The following is a 14346-nucleotide window of genomic DNA, read 5'->3' as shown; positions in this document are numbered from 1 at the left end:
ATTTATATAATAATTTAATTTATATAGTGCCTTTCTAAATGCTCAATGTCACTTTACAATAAGATTACATAATAGAGTGAATTACAATGGAATATTAGAAATGTACATGTAAAAAAAAAGATGGATGGATGGATGATGAACAGATGGATGCTGAATGGATGGATGGTGAACAAATGGAGGGGTGGATGGACAAATGGATGGATAAACAGATGGATTATGAAGAAATGAATGAATGGACGATGAGCAAATATGATGGATGGAAGGATGATGAAGAAATGGATGGATGGATAGATGGATAGATGGATGCATGTGTAATGGGAGCCAGCTGATCGATAGCTGTGCAATGTGTATAAACCTCACTCTCCTGAACTCAAGAGGTGCACTATCGACTGACGCTAGAGGCTGTAGCCTTTAGCCTCCTTGTTAGCGCACCCGCCTCCCATGCCGGAGATGCTAGTTCGAGTCCCGTACGGAGCGGGTAGAACAGGAGCGTCACACATGGATGGATGGATGGATGATGAACAAATAGATGATGAATGCACAGGTAGATTATGAAGAAATGAATTGATGGATAATGAGCAAATACTGTAGATGATGAATATGGATGAATAGATGATAGATGAATAAATGCATGAATGGCTGGATGAATGAATGGACGAATAAGCCAGTAGATTATGGATGAAAGGATGGATTATGAAGAAATGGATGGATGGATGATGAACATGGATGATGGATGGATGGATGAACAAATTAATGGATGATGGATGGTAGGAGGATGGATGAATGGATGTATGGATGACGGATGGATGGATGGATGGACTAATTGATGATAAAGTGATGAACAGAAGTTGGATAAACAGAAGTATAATAAACAGATGAACTGATGGAGGAATGGATGGATGATGAACAAATGGATGATGGATGAATGGATGATAAAAATGAATGGATAATGAGCAGATGGATTATGATGAATAGATAATGCACAAGATAATGGATAGATGGTGTGGAGGCAGTGGTCGAGCACCGTGCTGTGGAGAGTGAAGCAGGGGAGATGAGTGGTGAATGATTTCCACCTGTGCTTAACACTTGTCTTGGGTTTTAGTGAGGAGTGATTGGGGATTTTAAGGAGAGGAGACAGCGGCAGTCGAGAGAGAGAGAGAGCCCAGCTGAGAAGCTGCTTGTGTGTTGGCCGTTGCCATTTCTCGTTAAAGAACTTTGAAACGTGTTTTGTTGTCAATAAAAAGGGACATTCCTGAGTTCGAATTGCTGTCCCCTGCTTCCTCATTCCTTGAACCTCATTACAGTTGGATGAATGGATGATAAACAAATGTTCATTAATGGATGTCTCCCTCAATGTCTGTGGTGGTTGATCAAATTTCCACAGTTCAAACGGCTGGTCTACTGTTAAAACATATACCCTGTAACTTGTAAGTTGAATTGAAATTAAGTTGTTTGTGTGTAACTCTACACACATGGCCTACATTAGATGGTAATGGTTCTTTGCTTTCTCTAACTTAAACAGATACAGTATGTACAATATTTGTCGATGAACGTCAAAATTATTAATAGTAATTTTAATAGTATGTAACCCTCAAACTGAATGTTCATGTTAATATCATGTGTCTATATATCTAAACCCGTGCTGTGCTGTTATCTGTTGGTTATCATTTTATGCAGACTGCCTCTGAGATCATATTCTTCTAACAGAGTGAATGCATGCATGCAGCATTGTCTTTCATAAGTCATGGTTTCATACATTCACACATTTGTGGTGCTTAAGTGTGCAAATACTTTTTAGGGCTACTGTAATTTGGTGTCATAAATGCATGCATCAGGAACCTGGAAGCCTGATGTGTGTACACAAACACACTGCATGCAAATGTCTCTATATTCAGTGAGAACAACATCTCCACTTCCCGTCCCAAGATCTGAGCTCTTCTTTTTGTCTGGCACTTTCAACCCTTTGTCTGCACCACAGGAAATCAGCAGGTTTAATATATATGCACACACATACAAACACTAACCCATATGCAAACACATACACCACCATGCACACACGCATATACAGACACAAGCATTGAGAGCTGAGTATCTTCAGTACTGTAGCACGCAAATGCACAACCACACACATTATAAACATGAACACATTTCTGCATAAACACACAATCAAAAATATTAATGCATGGCCAACTACACATGCCAAGGCAAGCAAAGAAAGGCCATTAGATGCATTTGAGGCATTAAAAAGTGGAAAGTAGCAACATTTGTCAGATGTCCCCATAGGAATTTTTTTTTTACAAATGGGCTGTCTTTAATATCTCAATTGTTTCTCCTGCACAGCAATGAGATGAAATTGAGAACAAATAGAGACTTCTGCTTCTACTGTATAAGCCTCAAAACAAGTGAGATGTGATGTGTTTGTTTCACCAGAGCCAAACAAAAGTGAAACTGAGAAAATCTCATGCTCTGCTTGCACTGTGGGAGCAAGGGGGAGAAAAAACGAGAAACGCGAGCGAGGGATAGACAGGTACGGCAGTATATGACACAGATCTACATGTTTGAAGTGCTCTGAATGGCAGGGAGCAGAGGTTGGTGGTTGGGTTTTTGGTCGACCATGCTTTGGCCCAGATCTGGTGTGATCTGGTCTGGTCTGGTTTGAGGAAATTGAGATGGTGAATCTTGAGGTGGAGTCCGTGGCTTTCACCGCTTCCACGCATTGGAGTCTGCCAGTGGAACTCTGTAACCCCACATTTGTGTCATTTTACCCCATCAACAGGGCTGATGAGTCACCCCTAACGTAGAGGAGGTCATTGTTGTGATGCCATTTTTGCGATCATTTCATTGGCCATTTTGATCTCTATGAAGGCACAGCAGAGTCATTAGCTGAGGAAGGTCAGTATTAACAAAACCAGAGCAGATTTACACTGACAAATTTGCACACAAAAAAATTTTATTCTCAATCAACAGCATTTGTGGCATAATGTTAATTTCCACAAAATCAATTTAGATTCGAAAATTGCATTCACAGTAAGGTGCTTACAATGGAAGTGAATGGGTCAAGTCCATAAACATTAAAAAACTGTTTCAAAGGTATAGCCACTAGACATAAACGTTATATGGATTTACATGATTTTAGTGTGATAACATTGTTAACTAACCTTATCTTGTGTAAAGTTATATCCAACATTAAAAATGATAATCCCTGTAATCCCGGTATTGAATAAAATTTTTACACAGATAAGGCAAGAAAGCATTATTTTTCCACACTAAAATCATGTTAATACGTATAATGTTTGCGTCTTGTTGCTATACTTTTGAAACTATGCATATTTTAGCCTTTATGGACTGGCCCCCTTCACTTCCATTGTAAGCGGCTTACTGTTACCTTTTTTTCTTTTAAACCGGGGAAGGGTTGAAATTATTTTGTGGTAACCAACATTATGCCACAAATGCTGTTGATTGAACTTACTTGTCTTGAACCCGGAACTTTTCTATAATGAAGAGCTTTGGGGTTTTTTTCCCATTAAGCATATCTAAATATCCTAAAAGGGGTAGTTCACACAAAAATGAAAATTCTCTCATCATTTACTCACCCTCATGCCATCCCTGATGTGTATGACTTTCTTTCTTCTGCAGAACACAAACAAAGATTTTTAGAAGAATATTTCAGCTCTGTAGTTCCTCACAATGCAAGTGAATAGGTACCAAAATGTTGAAGCTCCAAAATACAAATAAAGGCAGCATAAAAGTAATCCATACGACTCCAGTGGTTAAATCCATATCTTCAGAAGCAATATGATAGGTGTGGGTGAGAAACATATAAATATTTAAGTCCTTTTTTACTACAAATTTTCCTCCCTGCCCAATAGATGGTGATATGCACAAAGTATGTGAATCAGCAAAAACAGAAATTGAATGCAGATTTAAGGAATAAAAGGACTTACAGTAAATATTGATCTGTTTCTCACCCACACCTATCATATCACTTCTGAAGACATGGATTTAACAACTGGAGTCATATGGAGTACTTTTATGCTGCCTTTATGTGCTTTTTGGACCTTCAAAGTTTTGGTACCCATTCACTTGCATTGTATGGACCTACAGAGCTGAGATATACTACTAAAGATCTTCATTTGTATTCTGCAGAAGAAAAAAAGTCATACACATCTGGGATGGCATGAGGGTGTGTAAATGTTGAGAGAATTTTCATTTTTGTGTGTGAACTATTACTTTAAATATCCTTGTAATGGCCTAACAAGTGCAGTAGTTCAATAGTCTTTAGTTTATGCTATGGCCATGAACCATCACTTGCAAGTGCAGGATGAGTCATCAATATTTTTGGTCTGTTTTCCAGAAAAAGACTATAGATTTTAAATGTGTTTATCTGCTCAAAGTTTATTTTGCTTACGTTTTAGGAATATACTAGAAAATAGATGGCTGTATGCTAACAGTTATCGACTAAAAGCTACAGAACTCAAATTTTGATTTCATGAGATCTTTAAAGGAACACTGGAAGAGCAGTATGTGAGCTTGCGCAGCATTTTATTATTGACTAGTGAAGTCTTTATGATTGTGTACTTGTCTTTTTCATGTTATGTCTTGTCTTTGTCAGTGAATGACTTTTCGGGATATTGCAGATAATGTTTGCACATGTACTTTAGATGTTTTATTGTCAAAGTAACAAAACACTACTGTCCTAGCAAAAATTGCAAAACATCTGCAAATAAATTATTAATCATCAGTAATTGCTCAAGTCAAGTGTGCAAGAGTTTTAAGTATTATAATTCTTGCTAAGTGAAGTCCTTATTCCTCAAAATAGTGACTTTTGTTTTGCATAAGTCAAAGTCAAAATCAAAGTATTTACATTTATAACATATAAGCACTGAGAACTAACAGTAAGAGCTCAGTCCTTTCTCACGAGAAACAGTTATATTGGTCTGCTCTGTAAAAGCTGCTTGAACCCGACAGACATAGTGTTTAAGGAAACTAATAAGGGGTAGTGTTTTTTAGGAGACAATTTGATATATTAAAGTAAGAATTGTATATTTCAGTCAATTTCAACGCAGATAATTTGGCTGTATTTTTGCTTTTGTGGAGGAGATCGGACTGTAGCATTTCTTTCATGTCTTTGAATTGAAATCTTTGACAAAGGAAACCTGTAAATTGTTCATTTAATCTGAAAAAAGCAATAATAATAATAATAATAATAATAATTAACAGATAAAAAAGCGGCGAACAAATAAAATAAAAAACAACAGAAAAATTAGTTGACGACATGTCAATATTTTAGAGAATTTGCCTGCACTGAAGGACTTGAAAATTATTTCGACCTAGCACCGTTTGTCATGAATTTGAAATAAAAATTAATGTATTTATTTATATTAATACTCTGACTATGCCTCTTTTAAGATTGTATTATTTGTATTGAGCCAAGAAGTCTGTGATGTTTAAGCACTTTTTCGCGATACAAATTGGGAAGGTCAGAGTTTGCCACACTTGGCATACAGCAAAATATGAAACTCTTACTCATACACTTGCATTCTTGTTTTTCCACCCATGTTTGGTTATGAATTTAAGTGAATGAAACACAAAGTCCAGTGTGATGGCACCTAAACAATTTGAGTGTTTTACATAAAGTCAATGTAACATAATTTGGAAAGATCATAGTTTATGTTCTTTATTATTGAAACACATGTTAATTAGCACCAATGGAATAACACATAGCCAGAGCACTTTTATCATTAAATAATGTTGAGTTTAAAGAGAGAATTTGAGGAGAAATGAGTTTTCGTGCCAGGAAAGGCCCTGTGGTCGAAAGAGAGTGTGAGAAAGCGGAAGGCGAGAGGTGTGGTTACAGCTCTGTGGAAAGGGGTGGAGCTTATCGGGCTGGCAATGTGATAAACATGTTCAAGTTATTTTCTGTCTCTCTCTGTTATCTCAGACCAGTCTGATTGTTTAAATCCAGCATTTTTCAAGATTGACAATTATGTTGGCTTGACATACTGTTATTGTATTAACTTGAGTTTGGTTCTTTTTCAAAATCTCAAATATTTCATCTGTAACTCCTCCTAGAGCTTTAAAACAAAACAAGGAAACAAGGAAACTGATTTGAAACTCCACCACCAGCTATATGATACCTGTGAAAAAAAGGATCCAACACTTTTTGAGCTGTCTGTTATTTCTGACATGTGAGACGCCAGGGATTGACACAAATGTTATCTTCTGTTAACACATGTGAGCATCCACTTCCCCATAGAGAGGACCCTGAACAGGACTGAACAAAAACATGCAAGAGAATTTAGCTTAGAGAGCGTGATATTGTAATATAACCGATATAGACAGAAGTACAATAGGGTTCCAGACATAATATTATTCTTATTTTTTTTTAATTCCATTTTCTTCACAGAAATAGATTTTTAACAATAATGTATACAACTTTCAAGGCAGACCTACTATGAGTTCTGAGGTTGTTATACAATTGTATATGCTTTTGTGGAGGCCACTGGCCAATGTGATTCCAACATTATATTTTTTAATCATATTTAATTGCAGATTTCCCATTGAAGAACTACACTACCTGTAATTCTGATGAGAGATCTTCCAATCAGAGAAGAGCTCACCAGTGACCACTCACTTCCATGAGACATTGCGAATGACATAATCTAGTGAATCTCATGCTCTCAGACTGCTACTAATTGTAAATATTTTACAGTAAACCTCAAATATACAGGATTTCATTGAATAATTAAAGATTTATATTCAATTATTTATAGTCAATAGATTTATATTTTACGATACTTTTTGATGCATTTATCTCATTCGCAGTGATTCAAGGGATGAGGGGTCCATTGTTTCATAAAAAAAAATTATGTACACATAAAATGTACCTTTGTCTCGATTTCTATATAATATCATATCAAATACTGTATATACTGTATATATATACTATTATATATACATGTTTCTAATCATGATGGCACCGTGGGTGGCTGCCTCGGTGTGGAGCTCTTCAGTTCTTTTGTTGATTTTGTTTGTTTGTCCTGTGTTTAGTAATCTTTTTCCAGTCAGTTTTAACAGAGACAAACTGCTGAACACTCGACAGCATGTATCAGACAATCTTTTCCCGGTTTTCGAATATTAAGACATTTTGCTAGACAACGCAGGCGAGGGAGACAAGCCAGTGCGCTGGTCAAACTCCGTCAACACGGATTTCGAACAGCGCTGCCGAGTGTTCGGACTTTTCAACCTCTGCAGCCTTGTGCTTCACAGAAACCTGGCTGAGTGAAGCCATTCCGGACAGCGCGTTACATCTGCCGGGCTTCCAGCTGTTCAGAGTGGATCGCATCGCGGAGTTAACGGGGAAAACGAGAGGTGGTGGAACATGCTTTTATATCAATGAAAGTTGGTGTACAGATGTAACGTTAAAGAGGTGCTGTCCTAATTTGGAAGCGCTCTTTATTAACTGTAAGCCTTTCTACTCGCCGCGGGAGTTTTCCTCGTTTATTCTGGTGAGTGTGTATATCGCACCAAACACAGCGCTGCAACAGCTGACTGATCAAATCACAGACACAGAACAACAATACCCGGACTCAGTTATTATTATTCTTGGGGATTTTAACAAAGCAAATCTCACACGTGAACTGCCCAATACAAACAGCACATCACATGCCCCAACAGAGACAGGAATATACTGGATCATTGTTACACAACAATAAAGGATGCATATCGTTCTGTCCTTAGAGCAGCTTTGGGACTCTCTGATCACTGTCTGGTTCACCTTCTTCCAACCTACAGGCAGAAATTAAAATCAACCAAGCCAGTAGTAAGGACTGTAAAGAGATGGACTAATGAAGCAGAGCGGGAACTACAAGCCTGCTTTGATTGCACGGATTGGAGTGTTTTTGAGGCTGCAGCCACAGACCTGGACGAGCTCACAGATACTGTTACATCATATATCAGTTTCTGTGAGGATATGTGCATTCCTACTAGGACTTATTTAAAGTTCAACAATGACAAACCGTGGTTTACAGCAGAGCTCAGGCAGCTTCGTCAGGCCAAAGAGGATGCTTACAGGGGTGGGGATAAAGTCCTGTACAATCAGGCCAGGAACACACTGAACAGGGAAATCAGAGTTGCTAAAAGAAGATACTCTGAGAAGCTGAAAAACAAGTTTTCAGCTAACGACTCTGCATCAGTGTGGAGTGGCATGAAACAGCTCACAAATTACAGGACTCCTACCCCCAACCCTGTAGGGCTGACAACCTGAATGTGTTCTACTGCAGATTTGAAAGACCCAATCTCACACCCCACACCCACTCTGACCTTCACTTCACACAAACACCAACAAATCCTGCAACCCCCCTCCTCCCCCCTCCTGCTACTCAACCTGCACTTAAGATCTGTGATGATGATGTGAGCTGCATCTTTCGGAAACAAAAGACGAGGAAGACTTCAGGTCCAGATGGCGTCTCACCAGCATGTCTTCGATCCTGTGCTAAACAGCTGGCCCCCATATTCACACAGATCTTCAATAGATCACTGGAGCAGTGTGAAGTCCCATGCTGCTTCAAATGCTCAATCATTATTCCTGTCCCAAAGAAACAAAAAATCACAAGACTTAATGACTACAGACCTGTCGCCCTGATGTCTGTGGTCATGAAATAATTTGAGAGACTGGTGTTGGCCCACCTGAAGAACATCACTGGACCCTTTCTAGATCCCCTTCAATTTGCTTATCGAGCAAACAGGTCTGTGGATGATGCAGTCAACATAGAATTGCATCATATCCCACAACATCTGGACAGACCAGGGACATATGCAAGGATCCTTTTTGTGGACTTCAGTTCAGCTTTCAACACCATCATCCCAGCTATACTCCAGAATAATTTACACCAACTCTCTGTTCCCATGTCTATCTGTCAGTGGATTACCAGCTTTCTGACGGACAGGCAGCAGCTTGTGAGACAGGGGAAACTCACTTCTAGCACCTGTACAATCAGCACTGGTGCCCCCCAGGGATGTATGCTCTCCCCACTACTCTTCTCCCTCTACACCAATGACTGCATCGCCAAGGACCCCTCTGTCAAGCTCCTGAAGTTTGCAGATGACACCACTGTCATCGGCCTCATCCAAGATGACGATGAGTCTGCATACAGAAGGGAGGTTGAACAGCTGGCTGTCTGGTGCAGTCAAAACAACCTTGAGCTGAACACGCTCAAAATGGTGGAGATCATTGTGGACTTTAGGAGAAACACCCCAACACTGACCCCCCTCACCATTCTAAACAGTACTGTGGCAGCAGTGGAGTCATTCAGGTTCCTGGGCACTACCATCTCACAGGACCTGAAGTGGGATACACATTGACTCCATTGTGAAAAAGGCCAGCAGAGGTTGTACTTCCTTCGCCAGCTGAGGAAATTCAACCTGCCACAGGCGCTGCTGATACAGTTCTAATCAGTGGTCATTGAGTCTGTCCTCTGCACTTCAATAACTGTCTGGTTTGGTTCAGCTACGAAATTAGATATAAGAAGACTACAAAGGACAGTTCAGACTGTTGAGAGGATTATTGGTTGAACTGTTGCCTTCTAGCCGATGCTTCAGAGCTCTGAGCACCAGAACCGTCAGGTACAGGAACAGTTTTTTCCTCAGGCTATCCATCTCATGAACAGTTAAATTTCCCCATTGAGCAATAACTATGTGCAATACACAGTTTAGTCTTTCCTATATTTATCCAACACATCCAACCTCTTCTGCCATTTCATTCCTCTGAAAAAAAACAAAAACAAAACAAAAAACATTTGCACTGTACATAACAGATTTGTATTTGCACTGTACATAACAGATTGTATTAGATTTGCACTACTCATGTGTATGTGTGTGTGTATGTATGTGTGTGTCTGTACATATGTGTATAATTAGTTTTATTTTTTATTTTTTATTATTATCTATGTCTTGCTGCTGGTTTTGTATTGTTTTTGTATAGTTGTGTACTGGAAGCTCCTGTCACCAAGACAAATTCCTTTTATGTGTAAGCATACTTGGCAATAAAGCTCATTCTGATTCTGATTCTGATTCTGATATATATATACACACACACACACACACACACACACACACACACAGTATATGCATTATATCAAAGTTTTCATAGAGAAAGAGTTGATTGAAAAAGAGAAAGCGAGTGTGGGACGTACTGAGAGTGCGCAAGAATATATTAAACATTGCTTGTGAGTGCTTGGTTTTGGATTTTGGTGCATTTTCTGTTGAAACGGCCTTACGAACATCTATTTTGCCTACCGTTGAATAACGACACCTAGTTGTCAACACAGCCTAACAAAGTTATCACATCAGCAAATAAAGAATTGTTGATCTTGCATTTCCAGTTAAGCAGGTTAAAATTGTGCAGGCTGTTGCAACACAATGAAATCGAGGATGTTTTAGGATTTTTAAACCTGAACGGAAGTGCCAAAAAATTAAATAAAAAAAAATTCTGAACACTCCACCTTCTACCATTGGTCAGGCAAACAGCAAACTAAACTCACACCATTTGTTAATATGGCTGATATGCTCAAATAATTCAGGAATTCAACTGAGGATTGGCTTTCTTATAGTTGTATCTAAATATTAAGGGATAGGAGAAAATATTTTAACAGAAAAAAATATCCCACTTTATCTTTAATAGGATCAATTTTGATTTCAAGTTGTCTTTAATTTTAGTAGATGAAACATCACAGGATAAACTGTGCAGAGTGGTGTAAGATTCTGTTATTCATCAAATCAAAGATGCCTGACTTCTCTGACTTAGTTCGTTTCTCACATTTGTTTCTCATCCAAGAGCCTCAATCCCCCTTCAGCAGGACGGACAGATTTAGAATCTCTGGGCGTTCGCTTTTTGGTCTGACAAAGCATTTGATGTGAAGATGGCCACCTCATCACTGTATTTTCCCTTCTGTCCTTTGCTGTGTTCCCCCTTTATGAGTTGCACATGGAGCAGCCTGCAATTTATACACCACAAAATAAGCCCCTGCACATCTGCACTCACGACCACATGCTCTAGCCACCACCCCGCTCTGCCCCACCCGCGGGGTGGAGGGACATTGGCAGTGTTCGGCCCACCGCAGGTCCCTCAGCAAAACACTGCAGTTATATTAAGCCTAAATACAGGGGATTGATAAACAAGAGAAAAAGAATCAAAAAAACATCTCCGTCCAATCACAGCAGTGCTGCTTTCACCATTTTTGCATGTGGTTTGTGAATGATGCTGCTACGAAACCCTTTTACCAAAACACAGAGCAGATGGTGTTTGTGTCTGTGGAAAGAAGCTGGACAGCCCCATCCTCGACATCCGATCAGATACTCACTCTTCGGGAATACACACACACTAGTGGTCTGTTTGCTAAATTTATACAGTTGCACAAGCAAAGCTTAAGAATGTCTTTATGGAAGGTCTTCCTCTATTGTTTTAGAAGTGGATGTTGGAAGTGAACATGAACCCAAAAAATTAAAATGGCCCACTGTTTAATTATCTTAAATGTGATGTGTGTCATTTCTGTGCCTTCAGTGTCACGAAAATAATTATCGTTTTTAAATTGGGTTTCCAGACCACTCCTCCATTAGCCATTTGCAGATAAAAAGATATGCCAATTATGCCAATGGTTGAAACAGCAGTGTTTTTGAAGCTTCACACTGGCTACACTTTTAGAGAACCCAACGTACAAATGGTTTACTTAGGGGCCGTTTACACTGAACACATTTTTGCATCAAAACATCGTCTTTGACCGTTGAGCTGCATTTGTCAGTGTCTCGTGCATGAACGCTACATTTTTTAGATGCCATATCAAGTTAAAAAGAACATCAAAAATGTGCATCTTAGTTATTTTTTTGTGCATGGACACATTTGGTGTTAATGGCCCCATATAGTTGTCTTGGCATATTAAAGAAATATTCTAGGTTCAATACAAGTTTAGCTCAGTTGACAGCATTATGTGGCATAATGTAGAAAGTATTTTTACTTTTTTTACTTTTCTTTAAAAAAATCAAAAATTGTGGTTACAGTGAGGCTCTTACAATGGAATGAATGTGGCCACTTTTTGGAAGGTTGAGTTAAAGTCACAAGGCCTACAGTTGAAATGTGATCTTTGCAGGGACAAGACTAAATTAATTTATGAGGTAATCAGCATTATGCCACCAATGCTGTCAATGAAGCTTAACTTTTGGTTGGAAATGCCATGTTGACTTTATGTATCAATCCATCATTTCCCTCTGGTTTTAAGGCTAGGTAATGGTTAGGGTTTGGGCTGATATGATGTTAGATAGGAATGTTGTTTCAGGACTAACAAAGGTTATTCATTGAGGAACGTGTTCTACTTGGGTACACACATACAGTATGCTTTGCTGGGTGATCAAGCTGGGTGATTCTTACAGGTTAAACTGAGATTGTTTTGCATGTGTGTGTGAGGTTGGGACAAGGCTGATTAAACCCCTGAAGATATTCTGTGGCCTCACCATAGGCCACACTCCCTGGTAGTGTCATTTTCCTTACACACACACACACACACACGCACACACGCACCCCCCCCCCCCCCCAAGTGTTGCTGTCTGACCAGCACAAAAGGGCTAATTTTCAAGGCACTGTGGGTGCAAAGTGACATGTTACAACATCAGCTCAATCATACACACACTACACAACCTGTTCAGCAATAAACCAGCATGCAAATGTAAGCAATGAGCCCATCTGTCACTCACACAACATACACAGGACACAGTGTATGCTGACATTAAAGGGACCGGTTTCAACACTTGCTAGGAGCCTGCAAGCAGCGTGAACAATGTGGAAACTGCCTAACAACACCTGTGCAACCATCCAAAATACCGATCTGTCTGTCCATCTATCTGTCTGTCTGTCTATCTATCTATCTATCTATCTATCGTATCTATTCCATCCATCCATCCACCACTACATCCATACATCCATGTTCATTCCATCCATCTTCAGTCATTCCATCCAACCATTCTTCCATCCACCCATCCATCCATCCATCCATCCATCTTCAGTCATTCCATCCATCCATCCATCCATCTTTAATCATTCCATCCATCCATCTTTAATCATTCCATCCATCCATATTCAGTCATTCCATCTATCCATCCACCCATCCATCCATTCATCCATCCATTGTTGCATTCATCCATCCATCTTCAGTCATTCCATTCATCATCCATCCATCCATCTTCAGTCATTCCATCCATCCATCCATCCATTCATCCATCCATCCATCCACCCATCCATCCATTCATCCATCCATTGTTGCATTCATCCATCCATCTTCAGTCATTCCATTCATCATCCATCCATCCATCTTCAGTCATTCCATCCATCCATCTTCAATCATTCTATCCATCCATCCATCCATCTCCAGTCATTCCATCCATCCATCTATCCTCAATCACTCGATCCATCCATCTTCAGTAATTCCATCCATCCATTCTTCCATCTATCCATCCATTTCAGTCATTCCATCCATCCATCCATCCTTCACTGTATCAATCGATCCATCCATCCATCCATCCATCTTCAATCATTCCATCCATCTTCAATCCATCCATACATCCATCTTCAATCATTTCATCCATCCATCATTGTATCCATCCATCCATCCATTCCCATTTTGAGAAGAAAAAAAAAATTTCCTTTAGAGGACTTCCCCAAAGGGGGGGTTTTGTCCAATTTAGCAAGTTTCTGGGGAAACTTTTGGCCCCAAAATAAGCCCACACACATACACACATGTATACCTTTTTACACAGTTACTTAACTTCTGGTAAATGGTGCTGCAGATAAACAGATAAACACATTTGCTTTTAAAGGGGCCATTAAAATCAGGCCTTACATGCAAAGTGTGTCAAATAAAGCAGATAGTTCAGAAATATAAAAAATTAGGCCACCACAACCATGTCAAGCCCTGAAAGCAGAGAGCACTGAGTAAAAATGATGGTAAGGAAGAGTGAAATGGCTGGCATGGCTGTTTATAATACAGCTAACATTTAGATACTATCAAGTTGTGAGTGGGGGTGGATGGGGTGGTTTAGCAGGCCCCAAAACCACCAAAGAACACTTACACACACCCTCACACATATTTAAACACAACCCTACACTCTCTTTGCCCTTTTATAATCCTCATCAATCCAGAATGTTTCATGATTTTCCTTCACATGAGGGTTTGCAAGTTGTGTATTTTTGTGGTCACTATCCTGGAACGTTCGACAACCTCTTAGAAACCAGTCAAAAACACCTGTCAGCCAATCAGAAAGGCGAGAAATACACTGTGAAGGAAAAGAGAACTTTGTTGC

The sequence above is a fragment of the Myxocyprinus asiaticus genome, chromosome 23 (genome assembly GCF_019703515.2).
Source record: "Myxocyprinus asiaticus isolate MX2 ecotype Aquarium Trade chromosome 23, UBuf_Myxa_2, whole genome shotgun sequence".
NCBI lineage: Eukaryota > Metazoa > Chordata > Actinopteri > Cypriniformes > Catostomidae > Myxocyprinus > Myxocyprinus asiaticus.
This window is presented reverse-complemented; position numbering follows the sequence as displayed.